General features: G+C 40.1%; 1 pseudogene; it reads right to left on the reverse strand.

Moving 5' to 3' along the window:
• Positions 1-15,412, reverse strand: part of LOC104996131 — a 78,725-nt pseudogene extending 63,313 nt beyond the window's left edge.
• Positions 15,413-21,005: the final 5,593 nt, after the last annotated feature.

The raw sequence follows: 21,005 nt of genomic DNA on the forward strand, positions 1-21,005 counted from the left end.
CATAGTTCATCAGGCACTCTGTCTATCAGATCTAGTTCCTTAAATCTATTTCTCACTTCCACTGTATAATCATAAGGGATTTGATTTAGGTCATACCTGAATGGTCTAGTGGTTTTCCCCACTTTCTTCAATTTATGTCTGAATTTGGCAATAAGGAGTTCATGATCTGAGCCATAGTCATCTACCGGTCTTGTTTTTGCTGACTGTACAGAGCTTCTCCATCTTTGGCTGCAAAGAGTATAACCAGTCTGATTTTGGTGTTGACCATCTGGTGATGTCCATGTGTAGTCTTCTCTTGTGTTGTTGGAAGAGGGTGTTTGCTATGACGAGTGTTCTCTTGGCAAAACTCTATTAGACTTTACCCTGCTTCATTCCATATTCCAAGGTCAAATTTGCCTGTTACTCCAGGTGTTTCTTGACTTCCTACTTTTGCATTCCAGTCCCCTATAATGAAAAGGACATCTTTTTTGGGTGTTAGTTCTTAAAGGTCTTGTAGGTCTTCATCGAACCATTCAACTTCAGCTTCTTCAGCATTAATGGTTGGGTCCTAGACTTAAATAACCGTGATATTGAATGGTTTGCCTTGGAAATGAACAGAGATCATTGTGTCACTTTTGAGATTGCATCCAAGTACTGCATTTCAGACTCTTTTGTTGACCATGATGGCTACTCCATTTCTTCTGAGGGATTCCTGCCCACAGTAGTAGATATAATGGTCATCTGAGTTAAATTCACCCATTCCAGTCCATTTCAGTTCACTGATTCCTAGAATGTCAACATTCACTCTTGCCATCCCCTGTTTGACCACTTCCAATTTGCCTTGATTCATGGACCTGACATTCTAGGTTCCTATGCAATATTGCTCTTTACAGCATCAGACCTTGGTTCTATCACCAGTCACATCCACAACTGGGTATTGTTTTTGCTTTGGCTCCATCCCTTCATTCTTTTTGGAGTTATTTCTCCACTTATCTCCAGTAGCATATTGGGCACCTACCGACCTGGGGAGTTCCTCTTTCAGTATCCTATCATTTTGCCTTTTCATACTGTTCATGGGGTTCTCAAGGCAAGAATACTGAAGTGGTTTGCCATTCCCTTCTCCAGTGGACCACATTCTGTCAGACCTCTCCACCATGACACGCCCGTCTTGGGTGGCCCCACATGGCATAGCTTAGTTTCATTGAATTAGACAAGGCTGTGGTCCGTGTGATTAGATTGACTAGTTTTCTGTGACTGTGGTTTCAGTGTGTCTGTCCTCTGATGCCCTCTCGCAACACCTACCATCTTACTTGGGTTTTTCTTACCTTGGGCATGGGGTGTCTCTTCATGGCTGCTCCAGCAAAGCGCAGCCGCTGCTCCTTACCTTGGACGAGGGGTATCTCCTCATGGCCGCCCCTCCTACCTTGAATGTGGAGTAGCTCCTCTCGGCCCTCCTGCGCCCGCGCAGGCACTGCTCCTTGGATGTTGGGTAGCTCCTCCCAGCCACCGCCCCTGACCTCGGACGTGGTGTAGCTCCTCTCTGCCTCTCCTAAGCCATCACGGCCTGGCAATCTCGGCTGCCGCCCCTGACCTTGGACGTGGGGTAGCTCCTCTTGGCCACGCTTCTGCAAGGTCCTTCACAGCCGGCGCTCTTAAAAACGGTGCTGCGGTTCATGGGGTCACAGAGAGTCAGACACGACTGAGCGACTGAATTGAACCGAACTGTGCTATACAGCAGCACCTAGTCCTTATGGTTATAAATATAATAGTTTGCATCTACTAATCACAAACTTCCAGTCCTTCCCTCCTCCACCTCTCATCCCCCTGGGCAACCACAAGTCTGTTCTCTATATCTGTGAGTCAGTCTCTGTTTTATAGATGTGTTCATTTGTGTTATATTTTAGATTCCACATATAAATGATATCATCTATTTGTCTTTATCGTTCTGATGTTGCTTAGTATGGTAACCTCTAGGTCCATCCATGTTCCTGCAAATGGTATTATTTCATTCTTTTTTAGGATGAATAATATTCCATTGTAAATATGCATATATATATGCAAAGGCAGATGTCATTTTCATCATAGGGGAGTGGAATGCAAAAGTAGGAAGCCAAGAGATACCAGGAGTAACAGGCAAGTTTGGCCTTGAAATACAAAGTGAAACAGGGCAAAGGCTAACAGAGTTTTGTCAAGAGAACGAAGTGGTCATAGCAAACATCCTCTTCCAAAAACACAAGAGACAACTATACACATGGGCATAACCAACTGGTCAATACCAAAATCAGATTGATAATATTCTTTGCAGCCAAAGATGGAGAAGCTCTATTCAGTCAGCAAAAACAAGACCAGGAGCTGACTGTGGCTCAGATCATGAACTCTTTATTGCAAAATTCATACTTAAACTGAAGAAAGTAGGGAAAAGCACTAGACCATTCAGGTATGACTAAATCAAATCCCTTATTATTATACAGTGGAAGTGAGAAATAGATTTAAGGGCCTAGATCTGATCGATAGAGTGCCTGATGAACTATGGGTGGAGGTTTGTAACATTGTATAGGAGGATGTGATCAAAACCATCCCCAAGGGAAAAAAATGCAAAAAAGCAAAATGGCTGTCTGGGGAGGCCTTACAAATAGCTGTGAAAAGAAGAGAAGCAAAAGGCAAAGGAGAAAAGGAAAGATATACCAATTTGATTGCAGAGTTCCAAAGAATAGCAAGGAGAGAGAAGATCCTAAGTAATCAATGCAAAGAAATAGAGGAAAACAATAGAATTGGAAAGACTAGAGATGTCTTCAAGAAAATTAGAGATACCAAGGGAACATTTCATACTAAGATGGGCTCAATAAAGGATAGAAACGAATAAGCCTAACAAAAGCAGAAGATATTAGAAAGAGGTGGCAAGAATACACAGAAGAACTATACAAAAAAGATCTTAATGATCCAGATTAACACTATGGTGTGATCACTCACCTAGAACCAGATATCCTGGAATGCGAACGCAGGTGGGCCTTAGGAAGCATCCCTATGAACAAAGCTAGTGGAGGTGATGGAATTCCAGTGATCTATTTCAAATCTAAAAGATGATGCTCTTAAAGTACTGCACTCAATACACTAGCAAATTTGGAAAACTCAGCAGTGGCCACAGGACTGGAAAAGGTCAGTTTTCATTCCAATCCCAAAGAAAGGCAATGCCAAAGAATGCTCAGACTACCAAACAATTGCAGTCATTTCACACGCTAGCAAAGTAATGTTCAAAATTATCCAAGCTAGACTTCAACAGTATGTGAACCGAGAACTTCCAGGTGTTCAAGCTGGATTTAGAAAAGGCAGAGGAACCAGAGTTCAAATTGCCAACACTTGATGGATTGTTGAAAAAGCAAGAGAGTTCCAAAAAAACATCTATTTCTGCTTCATTGACTATGCTAATGCCTTTGACTGTGTGGATCACAACAAACTGTGGACCATTCTTCAAGAGATGGGAATCCTAGACCACCTGGCCTGCCTCCTGTGAAATCTGTATGCCAGTCAAGAAGAAACAGTTAGAACTGGACATGGAACATTGGACTGGTACAAAATTGGAAAGGAGAACATCAAGTCTGTATATTGTCACCCTGCTTATTTTACTTATATGCAGAGTACATCATGCGAAACACCGGGCTGGATGAAGCACAAGCTGGAATCAAGATTGCTGGGAGAAATATCAATAGCCTCAGATATGACACCACCCTTATGGCAGAAAGTGAAGAGGGACTAAAAAGCCTCTTGATAAAAGTGAAAGAGGATAGTGAAAAAGTTGGCTTATCAAAAACTAAGATCATGGCATCTGGTCCCATCATGGCAAATAGATGGGAAAACAGTGGAAACAGTGAGAGACTATTTTCTTGGGCTCCAAAATCACTGCAGATGGTGACTGCAGCCATGAAATTAAAAGACACTTGCTCCTTGGAAGAAAAGCTATAAAAGTCCTAGGCAGCGTATCACAAAGCAGAGATATTACTTTGCTGAGAAACATCCATATAGTCAAGATATTGTTTTTCCAGTAGTCATGCATGGATGTGAGAGTTGGACCATAAAGAAGGCTGAGCATGGAAAAATTGGCACTTTTGAACTGTGATGTTGGAGAACACTCTTGAGAGTCCCGTAGTTTGCAAGAAGATCAAACCAGTCAATCCTAAAGGATATCAGTCCTGAATATTCATTGGAAAGACTGATGCTGAAGCTGAAGCTCCAATACTTTGGCCACGTGATGCGAAGCGCCAACTCATTAGGAAATGTCCTGATGCTGAAATGATTGAAGATAGGAGTAGAAGGGGACAACAGAGGACAAGATGGTTAGATGACATCACTGTCTCAATGGATATGAGTTTGAGCAAATTCCAGGAGATGGTGAAGGACAGGGAAGTCTGGTGTACTGTAGTCCATGGGATCACAAAGAGTCAGACATGACTGAATGGCTGAACAAAGCGACAATATAATATGTAGGATAGACAGCCCACTCCAGTTTTCTTGCCTGTAAGATTCCATGGACAGAGGAGCTTGGCAGTCTACAGTCTATGGGATCACAAACAGTTGGATATAACTGGGGAACTGAGCACACACGTACACACGTACACACATATATATGTGTATGTATGTAGCTATAGTCCATGAGGTTGCAAAAGAGTTGGACATGACTTAGCAAATAAACAAACATGCATCTTTATCCATTAATATTTTGATGAAAAATTTTTGAAACGTAATTTTTATTTGCAACTCATGGGCCATGGGCAAGAAAGTTATTTGAAATTATTACTAAATGTTCTCTATATCTCCAGGTGTCATAATACTGCTTCTAGATGAATAAATATGTTTATATCATTTATTTTCTCATTTGCAGGTTTACTTCAATTTTTACTTTTGTGTTTTTTTTTAATAAAAATAAATCAATATTAATGATATACTTGTAGTTCTTAGATGCCAGAATTTTAATTAAGGCTATGTAATTGTCCAAGTGATCTGCTAAGTAATTGAATAGATTAGAAATGATGCCTTTTATATGATCTTTTCATTGACCACAATATCAAATCTGTATCTCATCAGGCAAGCATTTCATTTCATTCATTTTACTTGACACAGTACAAAAACAAAGAATGTAATTAACTAGTAACAGAGCCTTACTCTTCCTTATAGCCTCTCACATTGACTGACGGAGGTTTTGTGGTGGACTTGTGGTAGGACTTTATTCTTAAGAAATAAATGACTTTGAAGGAGTAATGAAGATACTTCGAAAGACCTCTGTTGCCTTCATGATCACTGTGACATTTGTTCAGTGATGCCTAATGGTAATACTTGACATTTGTTCATTTTCTTTCTAGCATACTGGTTTGCAGCTGACATGCTGAGAAAGGTGTATCTAACTCCCCCTTATATATAACTGACGAAAATTCATCATTATAGTATTTACCAAGCTTCTTAGTAATTTGATTTGTCCACAACAAATGCATGTTTTTTTCTGCGTGGTTTTATATGGCTTCTTATTTTGGTAATTGTGGAATGTCTTCCCTCAGTGATGATGCAGGTATTGTACTCTTCGTGCTAACATTAGTTTGGTCTAGATTAGTCTCCTGCAGCTTTGAGGCTGTTAGCAAAAATGCAACCTCTCATGTATAGGGGCAAGTTGCTTATTCTTTTTGTGTCTGTTTCTTTACTTGTAAAATGTTGAAAGCAATAAAGTAGCCTAGCCCCTACTATCTGCTGGGAGACTTAAAGGATTAACATGTTAAATGACTTTAACAATTTCTGGCACATGCTAAGTACTGAATAAATACTAAGTAATAAGTTCTAAATATCATCACTCAACAATCTCAGATATGCAGATGATACCACTCTAATGACAGAAAGTGAAGAGGAACTAAAGAGCCTCTTGATGAGGGTGAAAGAGGAGAGTAAAAAAGCTGGCTTAAAACTCAGCATTAAAAAACTAAGATCATGGCATCTGGTCCCATCACTTCATGGCAAATAGAAAGGTAAAAATGGAAGCAGTGACAGATTTTTTTTTCCCTTGGGCTCCAAAATCTCTGCAAATGATAACTGCAGCCATGAAATTAAAAGATGTTTGCTCCTTGGAAGAAAAGCTATGACAAACCTAGACAGCATATTAAAAAGGAGAGATACCACTTTGCCGACAAAGGTCTGTGTAGTCAAAGCTATGGTTTTTCCAGTAGTGATGTATCAATGGATGTGAGAGTTGGACCATAAAGAAGGCTTGAGTGCCAAAGAATTGATGCTTTCAAACTTGGTGCTGGAGAAGACTCTTGAGATTTCCTTGGACAGCAAGGAGATCTAACCAGTCAATCTTAAAGGAAATCAACCCTGAATATTCATTGGAAGGACTGATGCTAAAGCTCTAGTACTTTGGCCACCTGATGTGAAAAGCTGATTCATTGGAAAAGACTCTGATGCTGGGAAGGATTGAGGGCAGGAGGAGAAAGGGGTGACTGATGATGAGATGGTTAGATAGCATCACTGACTCAATAGATGTGAATGTGAGCAAACTCCGGGACATAGTGAAGAACGGGAGCCTGGAGTGCCTAAAGTTCATGGGGTCACAAAGAGTCAGACATGACTTAGCAACTGAATAACAACAACAGCAAGTGTTATTTGTGTTGAGTGTACTGGTACCAAGCAAAATACTTCCCAACTCTATGCATGTACATGTGGGACTGAGGCTGTGCAAATAACCTTTCCCTCTCTCGTCCTCTTGTTTCTAATTCGTGTCCCAATTTGTATAGGATGTTTTCAACCATGTTTAAAGACAGTCTTCTGAGTAAGCCATAGTCATGTCTCACTCTCACCAGCATGAGTAAAATCGATTGGTTTCAATAAATATGTATCTCTCTATCTTGACTACAAGGTAATTCTTGTACTGTTTTTTAATGTTAGAAAGCCAGCTTAAAGCCCAGGAGTAACTTGGTGCAACTCCTAATCATTGTCCATGTAGCCTTCCCACACACATCAGGTTTCTAATTCCAAAGTCTTAAAGATGAGTAAATATTTTTATGTAAAAAGACTTTGAATGCAACAAACATGAATTCAGTAATTATCATCAGAACACATCTAAACTTTGTGCTTAGTAACCAATATTCATGAAGTGAACTGAATCTGTCTCTGAGAACAATAAATAGTTCTGAATCTGTTTGGAGATAGAACGACTTTGTTATGTTTTGTGTCAAGAAATGCTATTGTTCCTTATTTACTTCAGAAATTTAATGGTAAATCCAAATTAATTTAGTTTTGAGAATTTTATGATACCTTTTGGGATATTACAACTGGGATATCACAAAATGAATCTTGGGAATCATTGGCAATTTGTAACACACACGTCAAAACCCAAAATATACTATGTTATCATCTGCAGATTACATTTACCTCTATACCCAGCCAGAGATCTTACACAGCAAATAAATAAAAAGGACATATTTCTGTGTTATAAGGCAAAGAATGAGCATAGAGGTAAGAGAAAAAGATGAGATTAAACATTGACTTTCTCATAGTCAGAGTACTCACTGTCATTGTAAGTCCTGATAGTTCTTAGAGTGTAGTTGAAAGAACATATTATTGAATAGGCTGTTAGACTGTGTGTGAAGAAAGAGGAATGAGAAAAGAGAATCTGGTGGTTGGAAAAATGAGTGGGCCTAGCATGGCCGACCTGGTAAGATCCTTCAGTCCAAGAGATGAACACATGTGTTTCTCTTTCTGCCTTTGTAAATCACGACTGACCTATTCAAGCTGGATTCTCTAAGCAGGGCAAAACAGAGGTCAGCCTGACATAAACCCGTGACAGTAGACCCCTGAAGATTTATGTAGATTTGGGAAGATTCTGGTTTTTCTTCTTTCCAAACTCACATGCAATGCCATGGGAAATCCTGGATACATCCCACGAGCTGGGCAGGGGACAACTGAGCAAAGGTTTATTAACTGAGGACCTAAATTTAAGTCAGGATTTTGCCAGCCGTGCTGCTTCTGTGTGGATCAAGCATATATAATTGATGTATTTCTCCCGCCGTGCCACAGCACTAACCAAATGATGGCTTCACTTTTCTTGTTCTATTTCTAGCTAAGATAAAATCACATTCAGAATTTGAATGTTACATTTGTCTCATGAATTAATGTAATGAATGCTTCCTAAGCTGAGTGCTGAAGAATTGATGCTTTTGAACTTGGAGATCCAACTAGTCCATTCTAAAGGAGATCAGTCCTGGGTGTTCTTTGGAAGGAATGATGCTAAAGCTGAAACTCCAGTACTTTGGCCACCTCATGCGAAGAGTTGACTCATTGGAAAAGACTCTGATGCTGGGAGGGATGGAGGGCAGGAGGAAAAGGGGACGACAGAGGATGAGATGGCTGGATGGCATCACTGACTCGATGGACGTGAGTCTGGGTGAACTCCGGGAGTTGGTGATGGACAGGGAGGCCTGGTGTGCTGCGATTCATGGGGTTGCAAAGAGTCAGACATGACTGAGCGACTGAACTGAACTGAACTGAAGTGATGCTGTGCTAGTTGTGTGTGTGTGTGTGTGTGTGTGTATGTGTGTGCATGTGCGCTGCATGTGTGCATGTGTGTATGTCTGTGCATGTGAAAAGAACACATCAATTGGTGATTCCTTAAATATCTTCCACTCTTTGAAGAGAGCTGAAGCTTGCACACTGTCACCTCCCACACAGGCTTGAGTGCTATAAAACTTTAATTGGACCATGAAAATGTATAGTGGAAGGAAAGTACAGGCATTCTTGATGGAGGAAGTTTTACATGCTAAGACACAGAGGCAATGAAGTTCAGATGTTTATAAGAAGTATTTCATTCATTCATTCCATAAATATTTATAGAGTACATATTGTGTGACAAACACTGTCCTAGTCCCTGGATACTCAGCGCTAAACAAGGAAAAATCCTTCTTCTCATGTGACTTTCATTCTGAGAGACAAGGGACAGATCATAAATAAATTAGGTAATTTCCGACAGTGTTAAGTATTATGAAGGAAACAGGATAATATAAGGCATAAATTGAGTGGAAGACATTAGACAGTGTGGTCAAGGAGAGGTTTAGTTTTCTGGAGAGTAGGTTCTGTGATAGGATTGTGAGATAGTAAACTAGCAAGATCTGTATGTGAGAGTCCTTGGAACACCATGCATGTCAGGCCTGGTAAGTTCTTTCAAGGCATTTCTAGAAAACACTAAGTACTTTAATTCTTCAAGAAGTGAGATCTGTGCTCACTCTCCTGAACAATAGTCTTTTTTAGTACCCCATTTGCATGCTAAATCACTTCAGTGTCTGTTTGCAACCCTATTGACTGTAGCCCACCAGGTTCCACTGTCCATGGGATTCTCCAGGCAAGAATGCCGGAATTGGTTGCCATGCCCTCCTGCAGGGGATCTACCTGACCCAGGGATCAAACTTGCATCTCTTACATCTCCTGCATTGGCAGGCCAGTTCTTTACCATTGGCACCACCTAGGAAGCCCAGTACCCTGTATAGAGGAACACTTAATATCCATGCTTGGCAGCTAAGTGGAAATGGTCATTCTCTAGTTAGTCAGTATTACATCTTGAGTCAATTAACTTTATTCAATGTCTAAATGCCCAGGAGGTTAATCTTGACAAGTGTATCTGAGAGAGCTGTAAGAATTTTTCTTAGTTGCTCATAAAATATTTCCAAATCACATTTAACTTCAGCTTATTATTTTTCCTGTTTTTCATTAAAATTATCTCACACTGAAGTCTATCCACACAGAAATCAACAAAGTTCCACCACTTTTGTAAAAATGACCAAATACAATTTTGAACACATAAATGTTATTTCTTTACTTCGTCACCTAAGGAAGAAAAAATGTCTAAGTGGATTTTCCTCAAATATTCCAGTAATACAAATTTTTATTCAGTACAAATACAAAATATTTTAACTTATAGAGATAATGAAAAAAAATTTTTTTCTTTATTTAGTTTTGGCTCTGCTCAGTCTTGATTGCTGCTTGGACTTTCCTCTAGTTGTGAGTGGGGGCTATTCTCTAGTCGCAATGCACAGGCTTCTCATTGTGGTGGCTTCTCTTGTTGCAGAGCACAGGCTCTAGTGTGCTCAGGCTTCAGCAATTGCAGTTCCACGGCTCGAGAGCACAGGTTCAGTAGTTGTGGCACTTGGGCTTAATTGCCTTGAAGCATGTGGGATCTTCCCAGATCAGGGATTGAACCCATATTTCCTATGTTGGAGGCAGATTCTTTACCACTGAGCCAACAGGGAAGCCCTAAGGAGAATTTTCAAAGAAAGTTTTAAGCATGTGAGCTGTAGTGGAAACTTGTTATCTTAATGATTTTATTTTTTTGGCACAAAAACTATTAGTTGAATACTACTAGCCTTGCTATGCTCTAAACATGTGTACTTCCCTTAGAAGAGATTGCAGTTCATAAGGCTTACAGGCTATCTGGAGTATGTCTTAGGAGAAGAAAACAGTTTTCACAGATTAAGTTGAATGATATCAAAGATACAGGCAATGCTGATATCATTTGCTGACTTTGTTAGGAGGGAAAATCTTGAGAATGGTGGAGTGGGGCTAGGTGGTGGATCATATTAAAAATTAGGAGAAAAAAAAAGCACAGGAAAACATGAAAAGAAAATAGGATAGGAGTAACACACCATCCCATGAGATCAAGCCATAGTATCATACTTGTCAATTTTGCTAGTTTTACACAAACATTACTTATAAAACTGGACACTATAAGAAAAAAAAAGGTCATATTGCTTTTTGCAAAGTTATAGAAGGACTCTAGAAAAATAATAAACAAGGTTGACTTTAAGTTTGCGAGTATGGTTTGTGGGTAGACCCCAAATTACTGTGCTGAGTTACTATCCTTAATTTCATTCAGTTTATGAAATATTTTTTTTTTCGAAGTTTTCATGACTGGTAGATGGATGATGGGAGATGTAGCCCAGCAGTTTATGGTGACCAGGAATGAGAGACAGGGTTCCAGGTAAACAGTGAAGAGTCAGATAAAAAGAGAATCAGTTCAGTTCAGTCGCTCAGTCGTGTCCGACTCTTTGCGACCCCATGAATCGCAGCACGCCAGGCCTCTCTGTCCATCACCAACTCCCGGAGTTCACTCAGACTCACGTCCATCGAGTCAGTGATGCCATCCAGCCATCTCATCCTCTGTCGTCCCCTTCTCCTTCTGCCCCCAATCCCTCCCAGCATCAGAGTCTTTTCCAATGAGTCAACTCTTCACATGAGGTGGCCAAAGTACTGGAGTTTCAGCTTTAGCATCGTCCCTTCCAAAGAAATCCCAGGGCTGATCTCCTTCAGAATGATCTGGTTGGATCTCCTTGCAGTCCAAGGGACTCTCAAGAGTCTTCTCCAACATCACAGTTCAAAAGCATCAATTCTTCGGTGCTCAGCCTTCTTCACAGTCCAACTCTCACATCCATACATGACCACTGGAAAAACCATAGCCTTGACTTAACAGACCTTTGTTGGCAAAGTAATGTCTCTGCTTTTCAATATGCTATCTAGGTTGGTCATAACTTTTCTTCCAAGGACTAAGCGTCTTTTAATTTCATGGCTGCAGTCACCATGCAGGCATCACAGACATAATAGTCATCTTGAGTATACTGTAGACTAGGTGGCTTAATCAACAGAAATTTTCTTATGGTTCTAGAGGCTGGAAGTCCATGATCAGGGTTCTAGCTCATTTGGTTTCTGGTGAGAGTTCTCTTTCTGGCTGGCTTCTTACAGTGTTCTCATATAGCTTTTTCTTGCTGTGTGTGCAGAGAGAGTTATAAAGGGAAGGAGGGTAGCCATCTCTCTAGTGTCTCTTCTTGTAAGGACACTGATCCTATAGGATCAGGGCCCCACCCTTATAATATCATGTGACCTTAATTACAACAAGGGACATGCATCCGGGCCCATCACTTCATGGCAAATAGATGGGGAAACAATAGAAACAGTGACAGACTTTATTTTCTTGGGATCCAAAAATCACTGCAGATGGTGACTGTAGCCATGAAATTAAAAGACGCTTGGTCCTTGGAAGAAAAGCTATGACTAACCTAGATAGCAAATTAAAAAGCAGAGATATTACTTTGCTGACAAAGGTCTATCTAGTCAAAGCAATGGTTTTTCCAGTAGTCATGTATGGATGTGAGAATTGGACCATAAAGAAGGCTGAGTGCTGAAGAACAGATGCTTTTGAACTGTGGTGTTGGAGAAGACTCTTGAGAATCCCTTGGACTGCAGAAAGTTCAAACAAATCCATCCTAAAGAAAATCAGTCCTGAGTATTCACTGGATGGACTGATGCTAAAGCTGAAGCTCCAATACTTTGGCCACCTGATGTGAAGAACCAATTCATTAGAAAAGACCCTGATACTTGGAAAATTGAAGGCAGGAGGGGAGGGAGATGATAGAGAATGAGATGGTTGGATGGCATCATTGACTTGATGGACATGAGTTTGAGGAAGCTCTGGGAATTGGTGATGGACAGGGAAGCCTGGCATACTGCAGTCCATGGGGTTGCAGAGTTGGACATGACTGAGTGGCTGAACTGAACTGAACTGAACCTTAATTATATCCTTAGAGCACCCTATTTCCAAATACAGACACACTGGGGGATTAGGACTTCAACATGTGACACTGGGGGGCCACATATTGTCCTTAAAATTTTGAAAAAGGGATGGGCCTTCTAACTGAAGCAGGAAGTAGAAAAGTCTTCAGTTCAGTTCAGTCGCTCAGTTGTGTCCGACTCTTTGCAACCCCATGAACTACAGCACGCCAGGTCTCCCTGTCCATCACCAACTCCCGGTGTTCACCCAAACTCATGTCCATTGAGTCGATGATGCCATCCAAGCATCTCATCCTCTGTTGTCCCCTTCTCCTCCTGCCTTCAATCTTTCCCAGCATCGGGGTCTTTTCAAATGAGTCAGCTCTTCGCATCAGGTGGCCAAAGTATTGGAGTTTCAGCTTCAACATCAGTCCTTCCAATGAACACCCAGGACTGATAATACTACAACTGAATAATAAATTTGACTCTGAGCTTCCTGGCAAATAAGGCACAAAGGGAAACATAATGCTGCTGCTAAGTCGCTTCAGTCATGTCCGACTCTGTGCGACCCCATAGACGGCAGCCCACTAGGCTCCCCTGTCCCTGGGATTCTCCAGGCAAGAACACTGGAGTGGCTTGCCATTGCCTTCTCTGAAACATAATAGGCAGAGTGAATTTAAATCAGTGGATAATTCCCTTTGACATCCTAAGACTATTCTCTCTTGTTACATGTTTCTGTTTGATATAGCAGTTTCAGATATTTACTGATAAGGGCAGGGGGTGGGAAGGGAAGCATTTTGGGGGTTAGAGATTCTGTTGCACTTCATATCACACTATAGACTTTCTTCTACATAGAAGGCTAAATTTCAAGCACTGTTTTTATCTCTTGGAGACTGGATGGAAGATGTCAGGAAATACAAATTCAGACTAAAGTTGAATTTATTGCCACTGGAATTAAAGACTGGGCTTTTGAACCATCAATATACATGCAGGAATGAAGGAAAACAAATGGAAAAGTCACAAATCCTGCAAACAGATTGTTTCAAATCTGAGGGGGATTTGTAAACCCTCTGGCTAGTTCAAGTTAATAAAATACTTTTTACCAACAATTCTAAAGAAGATCACTTATGTTAAATGTTTTGTATTGAAGTGAGTTTAAAATAATTTTATCCTGAAAGTTTATGGAATAATTAAAGGCTCTTTACTTGTTACAAACTAAAGTTGGCATCTTTATTTTAGATGCTTGGGGTGGTCAATATAATATACACACTGAAAAGGGTCACAAAATCATTTGAATGATGATTGTATTAATAATTAGTCACGCCACATTATCTTTTTTTGAAGTCCCAACTTTTTATTTTGTATTGGAGTAGAGTTTATTAACAATGCTGTGTTAGTTTCAGCTGTACAACAAAGTGATTCAGTTATACATATACATGTATCTATTCTCTTTCAAATTCTTTCCCCATTTAGGTTGTTATATAATACTGAACAGAATTCCCCTTGCCACACAGCATGTCCCTGCTGGTTCTCCATTTTATTTTATTTTTTATTTTTTTTAATTGTGAAAATGTGGTAACACATTTACAGGAGACTTGGAAAATGCAGGACAAGGTTACATATAGTTCCACTATATGGTACAATTAATTTTTAAGTAGATAAATTTTTAGTTTTAGTTTCAATATCAAACTCAAAAATTAATAGAATAAATATACAGAGAAGTAGAAGGATATAGTAGACCTGAAAAGAACCAATTCAACATAACTAAGATTTATACAACTTTCACACAACAGCAGGATACAAATTCTATTCAAGTTTCCATAGACTGTAAGCTGGGAGACATATCCAGAGACATAAAACAAGGTGCAAAAATTTCATGGTCTAAAGGTATTGTAGTCATATAGAGTCTCTTCTCTTTCCACTGTGGAATTATGTTAAAAATCAATTATCCAAAGACATTTGAAAATAACCCACATATTTTCAAATCATGCCATATTACCTTCAATTAAGTATAAAGATCTTTCCAATCACATAACCTAGAGATCACTTCACTGTTGACTGCCAGTCTGTTATTTCTCTCATCCAGCAATGGTGGGATGGATCCCTTTTCCTTGGGGAAGAGATGTCTGTGGTTTGTTGCCTTTGCCAATAACAAAAATGTTAGTGAACCGGATGGCAAAGCTGTTGCCTTTGGCGTCTTTCACATGAACCATATCAAAGGAACCAGGAGGTCTCTTTCTGTTGGTGATCACACCAATTCTTCCCAGGTTAGCACCTCTGGTCACCATATACTGGTGGAATGGGTAAATCTTGTTTGTCTCCAAATCAGTCTGAACGGTGTTATTCACTTTGATGAGAAATCAGGGAGGTAGGTGGTATGAGCATCATGAGTTGCCAGATGAGGGATTCCTTTTGTGTCCACAAAGGTCTTTCTCACTTTGCGCAACTTGTACTTGGCTTCCTCAGGTGGACTACAATGAACAGCAAAGTGACCCTCCGTGTCACAGAAGAGAGGGGAATTCTCTCTGGTCTTGTTAAGGCTGATGACATCTATTAATCCAGCAGGGTAGGTTAGGTTACATCACTTTGGATCTCTGCCATCAGTCTTTTTTTTCTTTCTCTCTTGTATTTATTTATTTATTTGGTTGCACTGGGTTTTAGCTGTAGCGTGTTGGATCTAGTTCCCTGACCAGGGATAGAACCAGGGCCCCATGTGTTGGGAGCATGGAGTCTTAGCCACTGGACCACCAGGGGAGTCCCTGCCATCAATCTTAATAAACTGTCGCACAAGCAGATCTTCATCTCCTGTCAGAGCATACTTAAGTCTGTTCCTTAGAAAATGATGAGGGGGAGACTTTCCCTCAGGCATGTGGGGACTGGTAGATGGGCAAGGAACAAGCACATTGATCAGTTTTTCAGTGTCCAGTGCTTTGGAGTTGCTACATGCTTCAGATGCTTCCTGAGACATTGAGTCATGGCGGTGCTAACCATGAAAAGAGCATTCTTTAACCCTTTTCAGCTCACCTAAACTTTCTTTGGGGTCAACTTGGTTCTTAAATTTACTTTGTTTTCTCAAACTGTAAAAATGAAAAATAATTTCTGATAATTGAGATCCATTCAAAATAGCAAATTCAAGATTTCAGTGTCTCCAAGTATAACCAGAAAAACAAGTGTAATGTAAACCCCTAAATTGTATTCCTTCATTCATCCTTTTGCTCATAATTTGATCAGTTTTCATTGACTACCATCTACCTGCTGGGATATTTGCTAAACTCAGGATAAACTGTGGTCTCTTGGGACTTCCATGTCATTAAAATGCAGTGCTGTGTGCTAGCTGTCGGTCATCCTGAAGATATGAGCAAGTGTTACTAAAACTCTTGTGGAGGTCACCCTTGCTGGACGAGAAAATTTGCGTTGGTTTTTGGAGAAAGTGGCCTATGAGTTGTAAGCTGAGTAGGAGCAAGCCATGGAAAGAGCAGGGAGTTACTGTAGTGACATTATATGTTGGGGAGCAGCTGGTTCAATGGTAGAGAGGCACAGCTGAGTGAAAATTCAGGCGAGTAACATGTATACAGTGGAATATTGAGTAAGAATAGTGTGCGGCAAATGGAAGACTAGGAAAGAGCTTTGTATGCCACACTAATTTGGCATTCTCTCCTAAAAGTATTCCTAAAGCCTTTGAAGGGTTTTAACCATTGGATTGGGGTGATCAGATCTGTTTTTTGAATGACAGTGCCAGTAGGAGTGTGGCAAATAGATTGAGAATAGGGTATGATAACTGTGATGTGGAATCAAGTTAGAATTGTTATAGTAATCCAGGCAAGAAGTGATGAGGTCCTGAGCTATACTGTTAACTATTTCACAAAGACATAAAAATAATTTTTTTAAAGAATAGCAAGAAGAGATAAGAAAGCCTTCCTCAGCAATCAATGCAAAGAAATAGAGGAAAACAACAGAATGGGAAAGACTAGAGATATCTTCAAGAAAATTAGAGATACCAAGGGAACATTTCATGCAAAGATGGGCTCGATAAAGGCCAGAAATGGTATGGACCTAACAGAAGCAGAAGATATTAAGAAGAGGTGGCAAGAATACATAGAAGAACTGTACAAAAAAGATAGTGATTATCTGGGTGAATGACCCAGATAATCACAATGGTGTGATCACTGACCTAGAGCCAGACATCCTGGAATGTGAAGTCAAGTGGGTCTAGAAAGCATCACTATGAACAAAGCTAGTGGAGGTGATGGAATTCCAGTTGAGCTATTTCAAATCCTGAAAGATGATGCTGTGAAAGTGCTGCACTCAATATGCCAGCAAATTTGGAAAATTCAGCAGTGGCCACAGGACTAGAAAAGGTCAGTTTTCATTCCAATCCCAAAGAAAGGCAATGCCAAAGAATGCTCAAACTACTGCACAATTGCACTCATCTCACACGCTAGTAAAGTAATGCTCAAAATTCTCCAAGCCAGGCTTCAGCAATAAAAAAAAATAAAAAATAATAATTTTTTTTACTCAATTCTGGGCCAGATATTTTAAACTGTTACTTAGAGGAAAGCAGAATACCTATTTATAGGCAAGGCTAGTTCTTTTCATTTTCTTTCTCATTAAAAAAAAATTAGCCCATCAATGCAATTTCAAAGCCATATGGTATTTTAGAACTTCCTAAGGAAAAAAAAAATGGACAAGTCGATATTAAATCATCCATGCTTACAAATGGACTACTCTTTTTTCATGCAACCCTCTGTAGTTTACAGTGAAATGGCTTCCCTGTAGCTCAGCTGGTACAGAATCCGCCTGCAATGCAGGAGACCCTGGTTTGATTCCTGGCTCAGGAAGATCCACTGGAGAAGGGATAGGCTACCCACTCTAGTATTCTGGCCTGGAGAATCCCATGGACACTGGCAGACTACAGTCCATAGGGCCGCAAAGGGTCGGACATGACTGAAGCGACTTAGCAGAGCAATCTGTAGATTAACTAGAACCAAACCTATACATTTCAATAGTAACATATATTCTGTTATCTGCCAATCTATTTTCAAGTCTATATGAGTATGACTGTATGCCACCATGAACGAATGAACAGGAAAGATCAAAGTCATTTGATCTGGTTCTGTGGTTTATAAAATTCAAATCAATATGAAGAGAAAATGGCGGGCATCAGACATCCGTCTCTGCTTGTACCAGGTCACACACTGTAATTCTATCCAAGTACAAGTTTCCATGGTAAACAGGGCAAGACTTGCCAACACTTCACAGGCTTCCAAAAAGAAGCTACGTCCTCCTGGGGGAACTTTGTAACTGGAAAAGAAAATCTTCACAGATGAAATCTGCAGCAAAATCAAGTCAAAGACGGTATTTCTGCAGCAGGCCTTTTGCCAAATGTCTCATCAACAAATATGGCACTGGCAGTGACCTGTCCTAGGGTAAAGGTGGTTTATAAAATGCTCCTGCCAAACCTTATTTTTATTTGCACACAGCTTCCTAGGGGGGAAAAAAAAACAAATATCTGACTTTGAGTTGAAATTTTCCACATTTCATCCCAATCCAAAGGTTACTTAAAAAGTTTTTTTTTTGGAAAGTTGAAGTAAAGTCAAGTGAAATTTGTAAAGTTTAGTCATCTGAGGAGGTATGCGTACACAAAGATCTCAGTGAGTAACACAAAAAAATTACATTTTCCTTTTGCTTGTGACTTTTGAAAGACTAAATCCTTTTGGCTTTTTCTTTTGAAACCCTGTCTCAGTTACAAGGACAGGAAACCAACCATTTTTCTTTTTCAATTTATTCCAACAGTTTTTCTCCTAGGAAGAACTAATAAAATTTGTTGTTGTTTGTCGTGCTCAGACCCTCAGTCGTATCTGACTCTTTGTGACCCCATTGACTGTAGCTGCCAGGCTCCTCTGTCCACGGGGTTTCCCAGGCAAGAATACTGGAGTTGGGTGCCATTTCCTCCTCCAGGGATCTTCCTCACCCAGGGATCGAACTCTTATGTCTCTAACATCTTACATCTCTTATGTCTCCTGCATTGGCAAGCAGATTCTTTACCACTAGGGACACCTGGGAAGCCCCATTAAAATAAGACTTTACATATTAAATCCACTAGTAGCAAAAAAAAATTTAGAATGTCCTCACATACACATACATTTGAGAGAAAAATATATTTTCAAATCATGAGCATAATTCAAATGAATTCGACAAATCTGCTAAGTACCAGGCACTGAGAGTTCAGTGTTCCAGGTATATAAAGCTTAATAAGGCAAGTCCTGCCCTCCAGAAATATATTATTTGGTAGTGGAGATAAAAGTAATAACAATGGCAATAATGCAAGGCAGAATATAGTAAGCATAGAGGTATAAGCAAAGTGATATAGGACCACAAAAATGGAGAAATTAATGTTGATTGGAGGATGGGGTTGGTTTATTCTGAGTTTTGAAGGACTGAGAATGACAAAGATCAGTGAGTCAGGAAGGACATTTCAGACTAGAGACCAGTGTGAGCACATGAATGGAGGTTAGAGATGGGACTAGTCAAGGTGGCTGCCAAGTTGGATATGACAGAGGATGGAGTAGAAAATCAAGTTACGAAAAGTTGAAAAGTTAGGTTCAAAGTTTCTCAGTGGGTGTGCTACTGGTTTTAGGGGGTGAATGGGTCTTTGCTTTCTTAGGGAGTGTGTGTCTTCTAAAAGTCATCAGTGCTCCATGGCATTTTGACCAATAAAAAGAATTCTCAAACATTTTCAAACCCATCCTGGGGACAGGCAGTATCAACCCTGCAGAAAATGACTGAAGGTGGCTTGGATTCCAAATCTGGGGGCAGTCCTTAGTCCTGTATGTAGGTGCTGAGTATCTACTAAACCAGTTCTGACTAGAGCAAGGGCCTGAGCAGGCCTTGGATTCAGGACAATGATCTCTGGAGACTGAATCAAAGAAGAGAAAGAATGGGATAATCAAGTCAGTCTATTGCAATAGTCTAGAGAAGAGTCAATGTGGACTTGAAGTTAAGACTCTCATCACTTTCATGCTTGAAAACATTAATATACATCAGTATTATTATTATTAAAATCTTCATTGAATTTGTTACAACATTGCTCCTGTTTTATGTTCTGTTTTTTTTAGCCACAAGGCACTTGGGATCTTAGCTTCCTGACCAGGGATGGAACCCACATCCTCTGGATTGGAAGGTGAAGTCTTAACCACTGGACCACCAGGGAAGTCCCTATTACTATTTTTACCTCTGCTACTCCATAGCACTGCCTTGTAGAATTCTCGGTGCTATAGCTGCTTTCCTGTTATTTCTCTTTCCCCAAATTAATATCATATGGTAAAGTCAGTATTTCAAAAACAAGATTTTTAGAGAGTGATCAAAACACCCTCTCTACAACACACTTTCTAATTATAGCATAAACACGTGGGGGTGTGGAAAGCTCTATTTAAAAAACAAGACAGAAAGAATGCTGTTTCTCTGTTTTGTTTTAGATAGTGTTTGGATTCTTTCACTTCTTGAGAGGTTTTTTTTTTTTTTTTCTTCTTTCCCTCTCTCTTTTTAAAAGAAAGGCTCTGTTGACAGTAGACTGAAAAGTTTTGAATCCCAGATGTCAGTTCAATGGAAACTCAAAGTGGATAGGCAGATGGAGTCTCTCAGAAGCACCACCAGTTGCCAGAACAGAAGACCGTGCCCAAGGCAAGGGAGGCAAGTGGGTCATGTTGCTGCTTGGATGTGTGCAGGTGATGGCGAGCGGTGGAGAGCACGGCTGTCCCCACGGAAGCCCAGTCTGCACGTCTCTAAAGGGCATCCTGAGTCAGCAAAGCGGCTGAAATCACACCCTCTAACGGGTCCTCTCTCATCTACATTGCTGCCTTCTTGTTTCCCCAAGGGACTTTGGAAGGGACCCACTCCAGTATTCTTGCCTAGGAAGTCCCATGGACAGAGGAGCCTGGTGGGCTATACAGTCCATGGGGTTGCAAAGAGTTGGACACAACTTATGGACTAAATAACAACAACAACAAATATTTACAGAAAATCACCCACAGATATGTTATGCTTAACTTTTTTTTTTTGTAAAAAACCCTCTTCAGGAAACTTTCAGGTGTTTTTTCGTGGGAAACAAAATGGGATTTCAGGCCTCATTAAGCAACTGAAAACTTGTACCAAATCTACGAGAGGCTTGAGGACTTGAAATCACAAATTCGAATCTGATCTGAGTCATTAGTGAGGCTCTCATTCTCCAAACCTCATCTGAACTTTCAACTAGGTTCCTGTTAAGGGTCTCTGAAATGGGCTTGGGCCCCCACTCATGTTTTCCAGGGCTCTATTCCCTTCAGTTTTTTTCTTGTGCAAAATTGTTAATTTTTCTCTTCATTGAAGAACATACTGAAAAAAAATGCTTATAACGTTTTTTTAATTTCCTGATACTTTCTATGTTGTAAAGCATTTATATATATATTAACCAAGGACTGATGCTA

Source organism: Bison bison, unplaced genomic scaffold, assembly GCF_000754665.1.
Source record: "Bison bison bison isolate TAMUID 2011002044 unplaced genomic scaffold, Bison_UMD1.0 scf7180017864289, whole genome shotgun sequence".
In the NCBI taxonomy this organism is placed as follows: Eukaryota; Metazoa; Chordata; class Mammalia; order Artiodactyla; family Bovidae; genus Bison; species Bison bison.